This window comes from Rhipicephalus microplus, chromosome 6 (genome assembly GCF_043290135.1).
Source record: "Rhipicephalus microplus isolate Deutch F79 chromosome 6, USDA_Rmic, whole genome shotgun sequence".
NCBI classification, from domain to species: Eukaryota; Metazoa; Arthropoda; class Arachnida; order Ixodida; family Ixodidae; genus Rhipicephalus; species Rhipicephalus microplus.
In genome coordinates, this window is record NC_134705.1 from 13,678,002 (window position 1) to 13,696,266 (window position 18,265).

General features: G+C 46.2%; 1 protein-coding gene across 9 annotated transcripts in view; it reads left to right on the plus strand.

Moving 5' to 3' along the window:
• LOC119167714 (uncharacterized) overlaps positions 1-18,265 on the plus strand; it is a 537,665-nt gene that overhangs the window by 313,505 nt on the left and 205,895 nt on the right. The window lies entirely within an intron of this gene.

The window sequence follows — 18,265 nt, forward strand, 5'->3', positions numbered from 1 at the left end:
GTCACAGATGGAGTGTTGCAATGGAAGTGTGTAGAAAGGGCGGGCATTCACGTTCCGTGCATAGGATGAAAGATTTGCAGGGCAGAGCAAAGTAATGCCAAGGTCGCATCACAGAAAGAAACCACTACTGCTACATTAGATCTGCTTATTACGAAGATGACCAACCGGATCACCGAGGGAATGGTAGTATCAGACATAGACAAAATTGATGGTGGGAACATTCTGCTTGGTGACGTGAGCTCCAAGTTGCGAACTAGACAAAATCAAAGAAAATGATTGGCTTGCAACATAGAATTTTATTTAGTAATACTTGGAGGGGAATCCGACACTAATGTTTATGCAGACTCCTTCAGCGGTGCTTATACCTTCACGGGAATTAGGGGAAGTACAGGCTTCGGATCTGCTTAGCGACCCTTGTTTGCCGAGTGTAAAACAAAGTGATATAAAGTTATATTTATTTGAAACTTGTTTCATTCTTTTGCACATGAAACTTGTTGCAAGAGGTTTCTGTGACCAAGAGATGGAAGCGAAACGTAGAAACATTTTACAACCAAGTTATGCATTTCTCTGCCATTGCAGTCCAAATTTGGCATCAAGAGATAATGAGTTATTTTTTACAACACATCAAAACAAACATTTTTGTTTTTTCCTCGAAAGTATGTGTTATATATGTATGTAAATAACAGTACAGTATTAGGTGAGAAACGCTCGATGTATTATCTGCTGCAATGCCAGGTGCGTCTGTCCCGGCTTGTCCCTAGAGGTACCAAAGCACCTCTCGTTTTGTTGTGAAGCCAAGTCATAGGAGCGTCATGGTGCTTCTACTTAGCTTCGCCAACACTCAATGTATCATCTGCTACAATGCCAGGTGCGTCTATCCCGGATTGTCCTAAGAGGTACCAACGCACCTCTCGTTTTGTTGTGAAGGCGAGTCATAGAAACGTCACAGTGCTTCTACTTAGCTTCGCCATCATTTTGCAGTCAATTTAAACAAGTTTTGGAAAGGAGTGAATACAATAAGGGAGTGTTAATGGCAGTGTCACTTAATTGAAGGAGGCACAAGAGAATCTTTATTCTCAACCTTAAAAAATGTCGACCTTAACGCGCATCTTTTTACCGATAAACAGAGTCCCAAAATTGCCTGTGCCTGAAAACGAAACGGAAATCATGTTGTCAAGAGCCTCCCGTCAGAAGAGTCGGGCACAGTCTGAACGCTATCACATAATGGCGACGAACCACGAGTTTGTGTAGAATGACAAGAAATTACAATGCTCATAGTTTGTGAGCTTTGCAAATTGACCACGAGTTTAATGCTTTCGTGCATTCTACACAAACTCGTGGTCAATTCGCAACGCTCACAAACTGTGAGCGTTGTAATTTCTTGTCTTGTGAAGTGCAGCTAGTGGTGTCTCGCTGCTATTATGATAGTTGACGTCAAGCGAAAGTAATTTTGCGCGTTAAAAACAGCTCTATCGTGCCCTTATGCATGCGCAAGCTTGTGACTACGAGTGTGACAAAGGCAGGAGATGAGCTGTATGTCGATCAGGAAAAGTTTCCACGAACCAAAAACAAGAAAATATCAGCTTTTCGGCCAGCTGAAGCTACTCTGGGTGGATAGAGCTTGACTAGGTAATGACCCTAGATGGATACACGAACGATCGAAGCATATGTAGAAGTAGATGAACTGCCGGGAGAATAAGTTTGCGTTCTAAAAAGACATTCTGTCTCGCTATCGACTTTTTCAACCGTCAACCTAGGGGAACACAAGTTTATATTTTGCGCTTGTGAATATTAGCTTAACGTTTCATTTGAGTAAGGGTGTTTTTTTATCCTTTGAACGAAAACTAAAAGTCGTCGTAAGATGCGACGTTGGCGTAAAACTGCATTGATAATCTAGGTTCTTGATACGTTAACTTTATGGGGATTTTGCCAGGACCAAACTGATTCGTCACAATATGTCGGTTGTTGTGATACCAGGAGACGTATAATCGAAGTTCCACTTTAATCCACAAAACAGTTTATGAGTCCGTAATGCTAGAGTAAACTCGTGTTAAGATAAGCTCTGTTAAGATGAATTTTGCCTAAAACAATTAACACGGGAGTGTTTGTTTGGTTTCCCATAGACTCAATGCAAAAAAAGTCGGCGTAAGACAAACCACGTGACAGGCCTCTTCTGCCAAGATGAGCACGCGACCAACAACTATGGGGATTCTACGCAATGAACATTATAGTCTTGGTGGGGGCATTTAGGCAAACAAGAAAAAGCGAAATGAAAAAAAGAAGAAAAAGCCCTTCCTGGTACAAAGACTCGAAGCAAATCGAAAGCAAATTGCGAGGTGGAGGGAGAAGGCAAGATAAGCGGAGAAGAAAGGTCAGCACATAAAGCTGGCATTTCCTTGCCTGTGAGTGGAAAAAGGGCCAGCCTTGTCAGCAAAGAAAGCAACAGAAATCATTCGTGCTTTCGTATTGTCCTCGCATTTTCGCGTTTCCCAACAGGAGTACTGTAGAGAACAGAAGAACACAAGAGCTTGGTTAGAGGGGAAAACCCTAGGGAAGAGAAGGTTGAAATTAAACCAAGTGAAAATGAAAACAGAGAAAGATTGTACGTACATTATATTTCACATGAAACAAAATCTGTATATGTCCTCCCATCTCCCATCAGAGGAGTCAGATTCATTGTCATTGCCGTCGCACAATGGAACCTGAGCACATCTTGTGGTCAGTTTGCGTTGTACTGCATAGGGCCTGTGTGCATCGTATCTGTCAAAATGCTGCAAATTTTGATGCTTCATTTTATATATGAAAGTGCCTGACAAAGGAAGGTGATTTTGCACACTAAATATCGCTGCTTCATGTCTTTTTTGTGTGCTCGAAGCTTGTGATCATGAGAAGCATATATGGAGACCTTCAGCTGGGTAAATTTACTGCAGGCTGAAAATAAGAAAATATATGAATCTCAAACTAACGTTTGCAAACTTTCATAAAAGCTTAGGGAATATAGGCTTTGTCAAGGTAGCAGTGTGCAATGGAGGCATACCCAAAAGTGATAGTAAAGCCAGTACAACAGCCTCTCAAAAGGTGAACAGCCAGAAGAATCAATTCTCCATTTCTTGAAGGGAAATTGTGCTTGTCTTTTTTCTAATAATCAAAATAGGACCATGCAGCAATTCTATTATTAAAATCTGTTGGCAATTTATTCATGAGCATATCTATTACAAATCCACAAAATCGAGTAGTCATTAAATTGGTCTTAATACTCTACTTGAAAGCACAGTTTTTACTAAGCTGAGCCAAATGCGTTTTCTTATTCCTTTCCTCCCCATTATAAGTATACATCATGCAGTGTTTTCAAGCAGCATATTGGGGCAAGAGGCGCTTCTGATAAGATGAACTCCTAGTAAGACAAGCAAATGATCGTGGCTCCTTCGAGTTTGTCTTAAAGGAAGTCCACTCTTTTATGTAAAGGCCTGTAAATTTTTTATTAAGCCGCAAGTGAGGAACCTTGTCAAAGGCCTTTGCGAAGTTAACAAATATAGTATCACTTTGATGAAAGCAATGAACAGTTATGGTAGTCATTAATTCATTCAAGCAGTTCTGTTTCACAAAACGACTATATAGGAAACCGTGCTGATTGATAGAGAAGAAAATGTGTTTTGTAAGAAACTTGGTGACAGCAGATGAAACTATATGTTTAAGGAGTTTGCCACACGTGCTAGGTGAGGAAATAGGTCTTTAATTTGATGGATTAGACGGTCCACCCAATTTAAGTATGGAAATTACGCGAGATTTCTTCCAATCATCTGAGATGCATCCCGTGTCAGAAGACTGCTAAGCAAGTGGTGCTAAAATTTTATAAATTGCAGGTTTTGATATTTTTGAGAAGCTTAGGGCAGATGACATCAGAACCAGGAGCCGAGTTAGTAAGACTATGAACGTATTCTTTCCGGGGTAATGCTAATGACACGCATGCTTGAATGCAGGAGAGGGACCCTGGTGGTTTTTTGGAACAGAGGTCTCGTTCGTGAAAAGAGACGAAAACAAACTCGTACAATTCTACAGCGAAACGTGCCAGAAAAAGAATGCTACCATCCTTGCATAATGTAGGGGGGCAACAGCTGTGGCAATTGAAAAAATTTGATAAAATTTCTTATTGTTACGCCGAGCTGTGCCAACACCACGAAATTCACTGAAATTGCGCTGCGCTGCGCCAAAATGCCCGACCAGTCTGCGAACAAAGTTGACGTGCTGCGAGCGCCGTCAATGCAAGCCACCACATTGTTTGCCATAGCAACAGCACATAAAACATTTTTTTGGCTTGAGGTTACGTCGTCACTGCGATAGATATCCGGCGCCGCAGCGCGAACGCACGCGCACTGTTACTGGTTGAATGCGCCTTGCAAGTGAGCCATGAAGTTGGGCCCTAAACCTAGTCCCACCATGAAAAAACAAAAAAACAAAACAAGATATAGTTGGGGCCGGTTGGGAGGGGTGTAGCGGTTCGAAAATTTCTTAGCCTCGTTCTAACCCGCTCAGTACGCTGCCTAAGCAACCTTTGCACCAGTACACTGGTGTCCCGTGGAGAAGTGTATTAAAATTTTGAAGGGGCTCTTAGCGATAGTGATGGGACACAGCACATTTTTTTCAATTAGTCATGCGTGTATGCGCTGCATGATTGTGAATACTAGTATGATTGCTGACATCTGAAAAAGTTACTGGCAATCATTCGTAGCACCAAATGACATGTCTGCTGCTCTAAAAACAAAAAGAACCACTTGTGCACCACTTTTTAGTGTTTTTTTTTTACCACCAGACTACCACAATCGCACTGATTTTAACCACATGCTCTGGAGGTGCCCCTCTTTACAAAAAATAAAATGAAGAATCACCGAAAACTCCTATCATTTAATGCTCACGAGCCTGGTTTTCTTACAACTCAAGGCTGTCCAGAGGGCCCACGATGCAGCGGTAAGGCTGGGCCTCCCCGCCCCTACATGGGAGCAGCCCGCGATTCTACCCCTATAAAACAAGGGTCGAATCCTTCAGGACCCCAATAAAAGTTTTTCATCCATCCATCCCTACTGCTCGGTTTTAGGAATCTCCCGAATTTCGAAGTCCCCAGCTTGGCAGATAAACATTTGATTTAGCAAAGTCTATATATATATATATATATATATTGTGAGTGTCGTTACCGATTCTTCTTTCTCAATTGAACGTGTCATCATCATTTGTATAATTTCCTCATCTGTAGATGTCATTATCAGTGTGTGCCAGCTCGAGCTCGTCTCGAAAAAAAGCTCTTCCTCATAAGTGGTGGACGGTACTTCTCGATCCCCAAGTTCTCTCGCATGTTACCACTGGAGCTCCGCTCGGGTCGTCGTCTACTACCACCTGCCATGGCAGTTGCAAGACAATCCTGGTCCATCCAACACCACCGGCCCAGTGCAGCCTCCGCTGTCGACCCTGGCCATTCCCAGTCACCAGCGCGATCCGCCAGTATTCTCGGGTCTCAAAGGGGATGACGTTGAAGAATGGCTACACACCTATGACCTCGTCAGCGAGTTGAATAGGTGGGATACTCTACACAATTTACGTACGCTCCCTTTCTACCTGACTGATGTTGCCAAAACCTGGTTTTGGAACCACCTCCAAGATCTTCCCGACTGGGACATGTTCGCCTGGCAGCTTCGTCAGAGTTTCGGTTCCCCCAGTGTTTGCGCTGAAGCAGCTACGAAGAAGCTTGCTGATCGCATTCAACTGGCGGGTAAATTAAAAACCTCGTACATTGAGGATGTTCTTGCCTTGTGCAAGCATGTAAACTCATCTATGCCTCAAAGCGACCAAATACGCCATATTATCAAAGGCATTAATACAATCCCATTCAACGCCCTTGCGTCGCAAAACCCTACCACGACTCAAGATGTTATCACCATTTGCCAGAGACTAGAAGAACTTCAGTCTCTTCGTCTCTGCCTTGATGCCTCGGACATTTGTCTTCCTGCGGACCTCAACATTCTTGCCTTGGTCCGCGACATCGTTTGTGAGGAGCTTCATGGGCGCTGCTCTTCCTGCGCTCCACCATCTACTTAAGCCTCAGCTCCAACCAACTTGCGGGACATCATTAGGCAAGAGATTGCATCTGCGTCACATCCACCTTGTTCCGCCGAATCCAGACCTCGTCAGGTACCAATGTTCGCAAAAGTTGCAGCGCTCTCAGCATCCACCACTATCCCAGTGGCTACACCAGGTGTCCATGTACCTGTGGCTTTAGTGTCACCACCGATGCGACCACAGCCATATTACACCATGCCGCGTTCTCCATGCCCAATCTGTTATTATTATGCCAAAGGGGTCAGTCACATATCTCGCTTTTGCCGAAGGCGCCAACAGGACGAGCAACGTGGCTACACTCCAGGGGAACACGGACGCTTCAGTCCACTCACAAACTACCAACGCACGCCTTACCGGTCTTCTTTTCAGTGTTCGCCCTCTCCACCTTACAGTATGGATCTGCCTGTGAACTCCCGTGAGTCTCGCCCGTCGCTAACTATCTCCCAATCGCCGTTCCGTGTCGCCTCTGGGACCTGCCTCCAGTGTTCTAAATGCCCACTCGGAAAACTCCCTAATGCAGTTTTAGGAGGGGAAACTGCATCCACCGGACAGCCAGCAATTCCTCCAGACAGTGTTAGTTGAAGGTATACTCGTCGAAGCTCTAGTGGACTGGTGCTTCTATTTCGATTATTCGCTCCGACCTTTTCTCCCGTCTTCTCAAAGTTACACCTTACTCGGGCCCGTATCTCCGTGCTGCGGCAAACGCCATTACTCTCCCACTCCCCCATTGTACAGTTCGTGTTTTCATAGACGGTATTCGTCATCACATTGCTGTTGCAGTTCTCCGTGAATGCACCCACGAACTCATTCAGGGGTGGGATTTCCTGTGGTCTGCATGCTCTTCTATATCTTGTTGTCAGCGCCTCATCCACCTCAATCTCACCAACTCTTCTGTATCAGAACACAAAGAGCGCATTCGTCTCATCACCACTTCAGATTATGTTCTTTGGCCATCTTGAAAAGAAGTAATTAATGTTGATTGCATCAACATTGTGGATGGCGAAGTGCTTCTACTACCTTATGGCCACACGGTACATCGAGGCATTCTGGTCATTCCAGGCCTTGTTCGTTTTTCTGAAGGGTCTGCTTTTATTACTTCGTTAAATCAGACTCCCGAACCCTTATTGTTGCCCTGTGGATCAATAGTCACATGCTCTATTGACCTGCATCTCATTGCAATTGTTGCCCTTCCAAGTCAAGAAGACCTACCAGAGCCAAGCGTGTCGCCACTAAAATCTCCCACTCCTCTATCCGTGACGGTAAGCCCTGATCTGGCAGCAGCCCAGAGTCGAGAATTGCTGAAATTATTGAACAGATGAACAGACATCTCTCTTTGTTTGACGTTCATTCTGCTGTCCTTGGTATGATAACTTCCACGACTCACCAAATTTAGACTGACGGCTCCTGAATTATTTACCGGCGCCCATCTTTGCAGAAAGAAAGATAATCGAGGAAAACGTCTCAGACACGCTTCGTCGGAATATTATACGTCCTTTCTCGAATCCATGGTCTTCGCCAGTTGTTTTAGTGCAAAAAAAAAGACAGAACAGTACGCTTGTGCGTTCATTACCGGGCACTGAACAAAATAACACGCAAAGATGTTTAGTTTACCCTCTCCCACAAATCGATGAAGCACTAGATTCGTTGCATGGCGCAGAGTATTTTTCGAGCCTTGACCTGCGATCGGGCTACTGGCAAATACCAGTGTCCGAATCTGACAAAAAGAAGACGGCTTTTACCACCCCAGATGGGCTATATGAATTTAACGTAATCTTTTTCGGACTTTGTAATGCGCCCGCTACCTTCGAACGCATGATCGATAGTGTACTGCGTGGCCTGAAGTGGAAAACTTGCTTATGCTACCTCGACGACATCATAGTGTTTTCGTTTACCTTTTCGCAACATCTGTAACGTTTCGAAGAAGTCCTAGGTTGCCCTGCAAAAGCTGGTTTACAGCTGAATACGAAAAAATGCATCTTCACAAGCACGATGATCAAGGTTCTAGGGCACTTAGTCAGCAAAGACGGTATTCAACCGGATCCTGAAAAGTTTGCCGCTGTCCTCCAGTGTCCTCGTCTGTTGCGTCAAAAAGACCTACTCAGTTTTCTTGGCTTGGCATCCTACTTTCGGCACTTGATACATGATTTCGCAAGGCTGGCCTCTCCGCTCCATCAACTGCTTGCAAATAACGCTGCATTTGTCTGGTCCAAAGACTGTGAGAAGACTTTCCCGCGTTGAAGCAAGCCACGACATCGGACTCGGTACTATGTCACTTCGATTCAGGTGCATTCACCATTCTTCACACTGACGCCAGTGGTCATGGTCTCGGTGCCGTTCTACTGCAGCGTGACAACACCGCACGCGAATGTGTCATCGCTCACGCCAGTCGTGCTTTGATTGCTGCCGAGAAAAATTACCAATAGCCGAACAAGAGTGCCTTGCTGTTGTATGGGCGGTACAAAAACTTCATCCATACCTTCACGGCCGCCACTTCACAGTCCTCACCGACCACAATGCATTGTGCTGGCTTTTGCCGCTAAAGAACTTATTGGGCCGTCTTGGCCGCTGGGTGCTTCGTTCACAAGAGCACAACTTTGATGTCGTCTACAGGTCTGGTAAGAAGCACCAAGATGCTGATGCTCTCTCTCGCTGCCCTCTACCCAACCGTAATAGCCCACCGTCACCAATTTCCACCGCAGGTTTACCCATCGCTGGTCTCAGTTGGCTTAGATCCGGCCCCCCTTCTACTCTTGTGTCGCATCAACACATTGACTGCCGCTCCATAATAGCACGCTTAGAAGGCACATCGTTCCTTCGAACGCCCGACTTCGCCGACAACTGAAACAATCCAAGCTTCAAGATAGTGTCTTACATCGCTATATTTACCACGTTGAAGGAAACAAATAAGTCCCCGTTATACTGCGATGTCTACAACATCAGGTTCTTGTGACATTCCATGATGATCCTGCTGCTGGGAATCTCGGCTATCACAAAACGTACGACAAAATACCCAGTCGGGTTCACTTGGCCTGGCCTCTCATCCGCCATTGACAAATATATTTCTTCGTGTGCCATGTCAACGGCGGGAACGACCCACTACTGCTCCTTCTGGCTTTCTGCAACCTCTTCCTTGTCCCGCTTTGCCATTCGAAGTCGTCCCGATAGATTTGTACAGCCCCCTTCTTGTGACCTCCAATGGAAATCGTTGGATGATTGTAATGGCTGTTGACCACCTCACTCGTTACGCGAAAACAGCCTTGCTGCACGCTGGTACAGCCACTGAAGTAGCCGATTTTTTTCTGCGTAACATATTTTTACGCCAGGGAGCTCCCTGTGTTCAGCTCAGTGACTGCTGCAAAGCTTTCTTTCCTCTATTGTTGCTGAGGTTCTACGCGCCGCCAACTCCATCCACAAGACAACTTCTACTTATCATCCACAAACAAATGGCTTAAGGGAACGCTTTCATCATACCCTCTTGGACATGCTTGCCATGTACATCAACCCTGACTACATGAACTGGGGCGCCATTTTTCCATTTGTAACTTTCGCCTACAATAAGGCTACGCAACGCACCACCGGCTTTTCTTCCTATTTTCTTGTCCATGGCCGCTCTGTAAGTGTAACTCTAGACGTCTCCTTTCGGCTTCTGCTATTTCAGCAGGCCCTTTATCCGCACAATTTTTGTCTCGACTTGAGCACTGCTGTCATCTCGCCCGAATCAACACTGGCATCTCTCCGGAAGCTCGCAAGTCTCGCTATGACTCAACTCACCGTGCTGTCACATTTTCTCCAGGAAACGAAGTTCTTCTCTGGACTCCCGTGCATGTGCCCGGCTTATGTGGAAAATTCCTCAAGCGTTTTATAGGACCTTATACAGTGATTGAACTAACGTCCCCCGTTAATTACTGTATCGCATCACTTAACGCTTCCACCGACCACCATTGCCATGGGACAGAAATTGTGCACGTCTCTCGACTGAAACTTTATACCCGACGCAATTCTTAAAATTGTCTCTCGTGCAACCAGAAGGCCGCTTTCAGCGTGACGGGGAATTAGTGTGAGTGCAGTCACCGACTATTCTTTATCAAATGAACGTGTCATCATCATTTTTATAATTTCCTCATCTGTAGATGTCATCATCAGTGTGTGCCAGCTCGAGCTCGTCTAAAAAAAAAATTCTTCCTCATAATATATATATATATATATATATATATATATCTATCTACTGTACACGGGAGCCCAAAATGTCACAACCTGCTGTACATGTACAGTGAAATCTCGGTAGAACGAACCCCACATTAACGAACTTTTCAGATTGACAAACTTATGAAAAATTCCGAGCCGACTGCTAATAGTTTCAATGTAAAACTATTTCACTACTACGTACTTCAGAATACCGAACTTTTCAGAATAATGAGCGTCATTTAGCTCCGCATTATATTAACGCTTCAGTACTACAAACTTATGTTCTGAAATCCGTCGCGACCACTGGAATGGTACAGAAGCAGACGACAAAGCGAACGGATGCCTTGCTTCTCGGAAGACGCGCAACGATGTGGAGGAAAAAAAAAAGTGAAAGGGCGACTTCCTTTTTTTCTTTTTGTTGAAACGCCGACGCTGCAGGTTTGCAGGCGAGTGCAGAGGCGAGGGCAACATGGAAGGGCAAGGTCAGTGAGGCACAGTGGGAGTTGCAGAGCAGTAAGCATGGGCGCGGAAAGCCTGAGACAGCAAGAGAGCGAAAAATGAAACGCGGGGGAATTTTCTTTTTTAGCACTTTTTTTCTTCTGAAGAGGCGATGACAGCTGTGACGCTTCAAGTTTTTCTTTGGAGGCCTTGTTTTTTCAGTCATGCTCATCTTTTTTCGGTGATTACTTATCGCGTCCACAATGCAAGGCGCCATTCGCGCAGTGGTGATACTACAAATGAGTTCATCTCTGCTTGTGACGAAGAAGCGGAAGCAGTTGTCGCTAAGTGACACAATGGACATTCTTCGGCAACTGGAAGGCAAAAAGCAGGCGGTTGTGACCAAAGATCTGAATCGCACCACAGGAATCTGGATGAGCTGGAGGCCTTCTCGCTGCAAAGTTTGTGCTGCTCTCGTCAAAAAAAAAAAAAAAAAAAAAAAAACAGGCTTTTTTAATGTAAACATGCATTTTTTGTGTTTACTTGTGAATTAGTTTTTTTCTCGTGAAAAACAAGTTCAAAGACCCACCATTGTAAAGGTAAGTCGTTCTGGTCGGTGAAAACTAAGTATTTATGGTTAATTTTCGAGCTTTCACTATAATGACCTTTCAAAATAACGAACCAATTTCCACAGTCTCCTGAAGTTCGTTATACCGAGATTTCACTGAAGTTGGGGTGAAGCCTTACTATGAAAGATCATCGAAAAACCAGTAACAACTTACCAGGAATTCATTCTTTGCCTGACACATGGGGACGATGCGTATGAGGACGGGATTATGCCACAACATCTTGCCTCAAACAACGCGTCCATCGCCGCGCGCAGAGACACACATGCGCACCATGTGTTGCCGCACAACAATGATGATAGCACAAGCACCCAGCTGAACCCAGCTAATATGCTCGGGACATCTTGCGGAGAAGAAAAAGAAGGTGGCTGAAGGACATTTTTAGTGTGCGACTGACACATAATTTTACGACCACAGTCACTTTGAGTTGTGGGCACAGGTTCTCCCTTTCAATAAATACGTTTTCTTATACCCCCGAGTTTTTCAACATTGCTACAATATAATAAAATCTAACAGCAGCATGTCAAATAACAAAACAACAAGCCCTTGAGTATACACTTTTTTCCTGAATACATATAAGTCGAACACTGTTATATCGAACCCACATATATCGAATTTTCAGGTATATCGAACTCATTAGTTATCCCCTTGAAATTTCTTTGTAAAAGTATGGAAATTTGCACGTTTATATTGAACGATAATTTTACCCGAGCGCACGAGTTGGAAGATGCGCCTTGGCACTCACAGCGCTCGACGACCTCTGCGCGGCACTACACCTCCGTCAGAACCCGAAACGCTCGAAATAAGGTAAGGCCAAGAGGGCTCGGCCTGCACAATCTCCAAGTTGCGGAAAGTTTTTTTTTTTTTTCATTTTCCTTTCTCTCTTATGCTTTCTCCGGCTACTCGTCGGCTCAAAGAGCAGGAACAAAGGAGCTGGCATCCTCCTCCTTTCGCCTTTTACATTTTGTAGCTGTCTTGCGAGTTTTGAACAGCCAACCACTGCTCGCGCCTTTTACTTTTGCCCTCGCAGGTGACCATCGCCTCGCGAGGGTTTTTTTGCTTCCACTGTCGCGCCGCCTACGTACCACCGCATGGACAGCATTTCTCTATTGCATGGGTATGTGCAGAGCCGCTGCCTACTCCTTGAATTGTCGACTTCTCGTGTAGCTATGGCAAACATCATGAAGCGGAAGACCTTGAGTTTGCAATGAAGTTGAAGGCTATTCAGTGTCACCTATTTGGTTTTGCTTAATTTTTTGAGGGTTGTGGTTGGTTATGGGACAGAAGGTAAATAATTTGCCTTATTTTCAATAAATAATCCAATAATTGGCTGACAGGGCCAGCAACATGCTATAGAACATTGTGAAGCAGCTTGAAAAGCATGCACGTGTGTTTGGGATGTGCTTAGGAACTATTTTAGAACCTTTTCTCGTCAAGTGTACTGTGCCCAGTTAGGACTGAAGCATGGCTATTTGCACAAGCTTTGTACTATGACGCGATAGCTGCGCCAAACTTCGCCAATACCGGAAGCCTGCTACATCCTGCTTCATTTGCTCCTTTCTACACTAAAACTGCGCCTGCCAGGTGAAAATATTTTAACTGGGAACAACTAGGACCAGTTCAAGTCCCAGTGGGGACCAGTTGCCAGTGGGTTCGAACTGGGACCCATTGGCAAGTGGTCCCCACTGGGAATTTGACCATAAACTACTTGGAACTGGTGCCAGTTGAGACTTACTTGCTACTGGTCCCCACTAGAAATTAGACCATAAACCACTTGAACTGGTCCCAATTGTTTCCAGTTGCCAGTGGACCCTTGCGATGCATATAGATGAAGAAGCTTGGCTTTCCAACTAGACTTCATTTATCAGAGACTTTGCAATGTAGCGAGGGCAGTGGACACGGAGCTCGAGTAGAGAAAAGAAGAAGATGCGCTTTGATTTCAGGCTTGCATTCAGTTAGCCCTTGCGCCAAATAAATCTTTCGTTCGCCCAGTGAACTCCTGCTTGTTCAACACCCCGTTTCAAGTGGTGGAGGTGCTGGGATACATCTGATCCTAACCCTGGAACTTCGCAGACGTACACTCCAACCACCTTCTGCAATGACTGATCCGGGACCATCTCAGGCCGCCACTCCAGATCTCGCACTCGTACCCGTCTTCTGCGCTAGTGCTCTCCGGCAGCGTGACCCCCCCATATTTGGTGGCACAGAGTACCAAGATGTGGACAACTGGATTGCCGAGTATGAACTGGTGAGCGCATACAATAAGTGGAACGCAGCCGATAAGCTCACAAATGTGAGTTTTTACTTGACCGACGTGGCGAAACTATGGTACAGAAATCATCCAAGTGATTCCAGTACCTGGTCGGAATTGGCGAAAACTGTCTCAGAAGTATTTGGCCGTCGTGCTGTCTGCCGCCTTCAAACTGAACAGCGCTTGCGTGGCAGAGTACAGAGAACAGATAAGACTTTCACAAGCTACATCGAAGATGTGCTCTTCCTCTGCAAGCTCGTCAACCCGACTCTGGTGAGGCAGGCAAGATCAAAAACATCATGAAAGGAATCGACGACAGTACATTTCAAATGCTTGCTGTGAAGAGTCCCCAGATGGTTGCCGAGCTGACTCAGCTCTGCCAAAGCTATGATAAGCTACGTAGGCAGCACGCTTCCACACGTTGCGCTGCTCAAGACATCGCAGACCTCTAATCCCTCGACTATTGCCATGACACTGCCTACCACTCTACGTTGATGCCACTCGTAAAGCAATTCATACGCGAGGAGGTTGCCCGGCAGCTATCTATAATCACCAGAACTACCGAGCCGATGGCACCCTTGTCGCCCTCGCTTCGCTAGGTCACTGAATCGCAAGTTGTCGAAGCATTGCCGCCAGCTCAGGCTCCACCATCTGTTACCTCACCACTAACGTATGCAGCCGCTGTTGCTCGGCCACGTGCTCCACTGTCTCTGGCTTTCTACGAAGCAACTCGCCACGTTTATTCGTTGATGCCACCTGCCCGCCCGTTGACCGTCCCGTCTCTGGCTGTATACGAAACAACTCTGAACGTTTATATGACGCTGCCGCCTGCACGACCGTTTACGGTACCTTATTTAGTGAATAGTGCCCCTACCGTCAGCCAACGGCGCACTCCAGATAATCGGCCAATATGTTTTTCTTATGGCATACCAGGCCACATAGCTCGTCACTGCCGCCGTCGCAGCTTCCCTTCTTATGACATTGCAGGGGCCTCGCACTACGTGCCCACTCAGCCGCGATATGCTGTTTCTGCCAATCCACCTCAAGACGTACATCCCGGTCGCTGGCCATCCGGCTCAAGCCGTTCGCCTTCTCCTCGTCGCCGATCTATTTCTCCAATGTTACAAGGCAACAGCCCACCACGAGGGCAAAACTGACGGGCGCAGTTCCGGAGGCAAGAACTGCCTTGGCAGCGAAAATTTCAAGACCTAACTGCTGTCTACCGAACGAAATCGAACTCCATATTGATGGCATTAAGGTGCACGAACTTGTTGACACTGGAGATGCCGTATCTGTAATTAGTGAGAAACTGTGCCGAAACTTGAAGAAAGTGACCACTAAACTTACCAACCTATTTTTGCAGACACTTCTACTACGCTTCCTACTTTTACTGCTTGGAACCGCTGGGATATTGTCGCAACTGATTATCTGACCTGCTATGCCGAGACAAAAGCTATCCACAAAGGTACAGCACCGGAGGTGGCAAGATTTTTCATCGTGAATATTTTACTCAGGCATGGTGCACCAACTGTCGCGATCAAAGACAGAGGAACCACATTTACGGCAGCTCTTTTGGATCACATCCTGATGCTGAGTGGAATAACCCATCGTAAGACTACCGCCTACCACCCGCAAACGAACAGCTTACAAAGCGTCTAAACAAAATTGGAAGACATGCTTTCAACGTACGTAGACATTGAACACAAAAATTTGGACAAAATCTGGCCATATATCTCGTTGCATACAACACAGCCAAACAAGAAACAACCCGCATGACACCGTTCAGCCTCATTCACAGACGGGAAGTACGAACCATGTTAGATGTGCTGCTATCGCACGAATGTGACAATATTGTCCTGGAAGCAGAGATATTTACAGAATGCGCAGAAGAAGCAAGGCAACTAGCACACTTGCGAATCCAGCAGCAGCAAGAGTACGACGCAGGCCGCTAAAATACCACAGAACAGTCGTTTACAGACCGGCGACAGAGCATTGGTTTGGACGCCCATATGGAAATGAGGACTCTCCGAAAACCTGTTAAGGAGTGCGGGGTCTGATTATGGCGAGCGAGCGTCACGCTCTTGGAACACTGACTCATCATACACGGTCGGTACAAACTAAGCCAACAACACACATTTATTTAACTAACTTAGAGAACGACAATATCGTCCGCCGAATTATTATAACAACACTCGTGATCAACACGCTAAGGCATTTTCACACAATATTAAACAGCACTCAACAACATGACAAACAAGGCGGTGTTGCTAATGCCCGACTCACCACGGGGACCACCGAGACGGCCCGTAGTGCCATCTACGGCAGACCCACCGCTGGAGGCAACCGTCTGCGGTACCGCCCCACGCCGAAAGAGACTCGCTCAGCTGTCTTCTGCCACCAAGGCTTGCTTTCTGCCAGGGGTCATCGCCGGCGCTACCGCTCTACCAACTATGATGATGATAGTGGTGATCTACGCTCGCGAACACGATGCCTTCTACTGCTCAATAAATGTGACCCCGAAATACAGCTTCTGCAAGAAACACGTGCACCACATGGTAGCACAAACAACCTTTGCACTCATGAGGGCGCCAGACTGCAGGCAGTTGCGCAGGCCCCAGGCATGCCATCTCTTGACCTCACAACCGCATTCCTGGCCGGCAGCGCTGACAATGTGCAGGAGACAGCCAGCCGTGGGTTGCATCACTCCCGCTGCGTACATTCCAAACACTCAAAAGAACAACGGAGTAGGCCAAAGGGAAGGGAGCTTTGGGCGCCTCACGGATGTGATAAGATGGTCAGTACTACTAGCTAATACATTGGTATCGGCCGAGACACTTAACTAAAATAAAACAAAGATCACTTTTGTTAACTCGTGCATTGCAAGATTAAAAAAAAAGAAATGAGGGAAGCAGAGTGCAACACCTCAGCGCTACGATCCACCTAGTTGTGCCACGTGCGACAGGTGGCTGCGCGGTGCCGTCGGCCTAATGAATCGCTTGACAACAACCGGCATCCACCCAGCAATCAGCCTAGGCGTAGAAGAGGCTGCCGCAAGGAGACATCCACTCTGTAAGGTGGCTCTATTGCTCGCCCCACACAGCAGCTTATCGAGCGATTGGCGTCCACCGTCCCGTACGGTGTCACAACGCCCCAGCGTCGAGTTGCAAGACAAGACAGCAAGGACGTCCGGCTCCCTGAGCCCAAATAAATTGAATAATTTACTTACAGAAAATCGGACAACCCACGAAGCTTCCGTACTCGCTCGCTTCGGGCCTTGCCTACAATCTACATGCTCCAAGCTTTGCTCACCCCAAGATGCAGACAGCATGGCTCTCGTTCCAACTGAACAACCTTCTTGAAAACCAACGACAACAACAACAAAAAATCACTTGCGAGCAGGAAAAAAACTCAACGTGCCGACAAGCTGAAACACGCCACAACAACAGATCGCCTCGCTCTCAACAAAGCGCACTGCCAACGCTAGCAATCAATGTCCCCTTAGGCCTACTCTACCTAAGTCCCCTTACGCCTACCCCTGCTTTAACAAAAGCTTGTGCAGAACTGCGATAACTGTCGTCCGATGCTCCAGGAGCTCCTTGTTGGGCAGCCAGTGTGGGGTCTTATTATGCTGAGCGAGCCTCACGCTCTTGGAACACGGACACATCAGACACGGTCGAGACAAACAAAGCCAACAACACACATTTATTTAACTAATTAAGAAAACGACAGTATTGTCAGCCAAATTATTATAGCATCAATCGTGATTAACACGGTAAGACTTCTTTACACAATATTAAACGGCACTCAACAACATGACAAACAAGGCGGTGTCGCTAACGCATGACCCACCACGTGGGCCCACCAAGATGGCCCGCGGTGCCGTCCACGGCAGACCTACCGCTGGAGGCAACCGTCTGCGCTACCGCCCCACGCTGAAAGAGACTTGCTCAACTCTCTCCCACCACCAAGGCTTGCCTTCCGCCAGGGATCACTGCCGGCGCTACCGCTCTGCCAACCATGATGATGATAGCGATAATCTATGCTCGCAAACACGCCACCTACCGCTCAATAAATGTGACTCCGAAACACAGCTTCTGCACGAGACACGCGCGCTGCACGTCACAAACAACTTTACAGGGGGTGTCAGCAACCCCACAGGAGATACTTTGCACCATAACTAGTGCTGCGAAAACTGAGTGATGTTATTTATTTATTTATTTATTTATTTATTTATTGTACCCTCAGGGCCAGAGGCATTGAAGAGGGGAGTGGGTTTACAAAAAATAGATTCAGAAGGAGAGTAAAGGGGAGTACAGGATTCAGCGTTTACTGAATAATCAATTTTAGCTGATAACAAAGTTAGGACACAAAAGCAGAATAAAAGAGATCTAGTGTACATATTTTAAATAATCTTAGTATACAATTCTAGCTACAAAACACATCAGAACACGCAAGAACATAAAAAAAAAACGAAAAAGGCACACGTCATAAGTATGAGGTCCTTCTCGACAGTTCGTATAGTACGAGCGTCGCCAGCATCACCCTCAACTCGTCCACATAGTGCGCATGAAGCCTTATGTCAGGGAGTCATTGCGCAAGATTTTTCTTTAAAAAAAAATTCTGCAATACTGACCTAGCATCGAGCTGATGCTCTTTG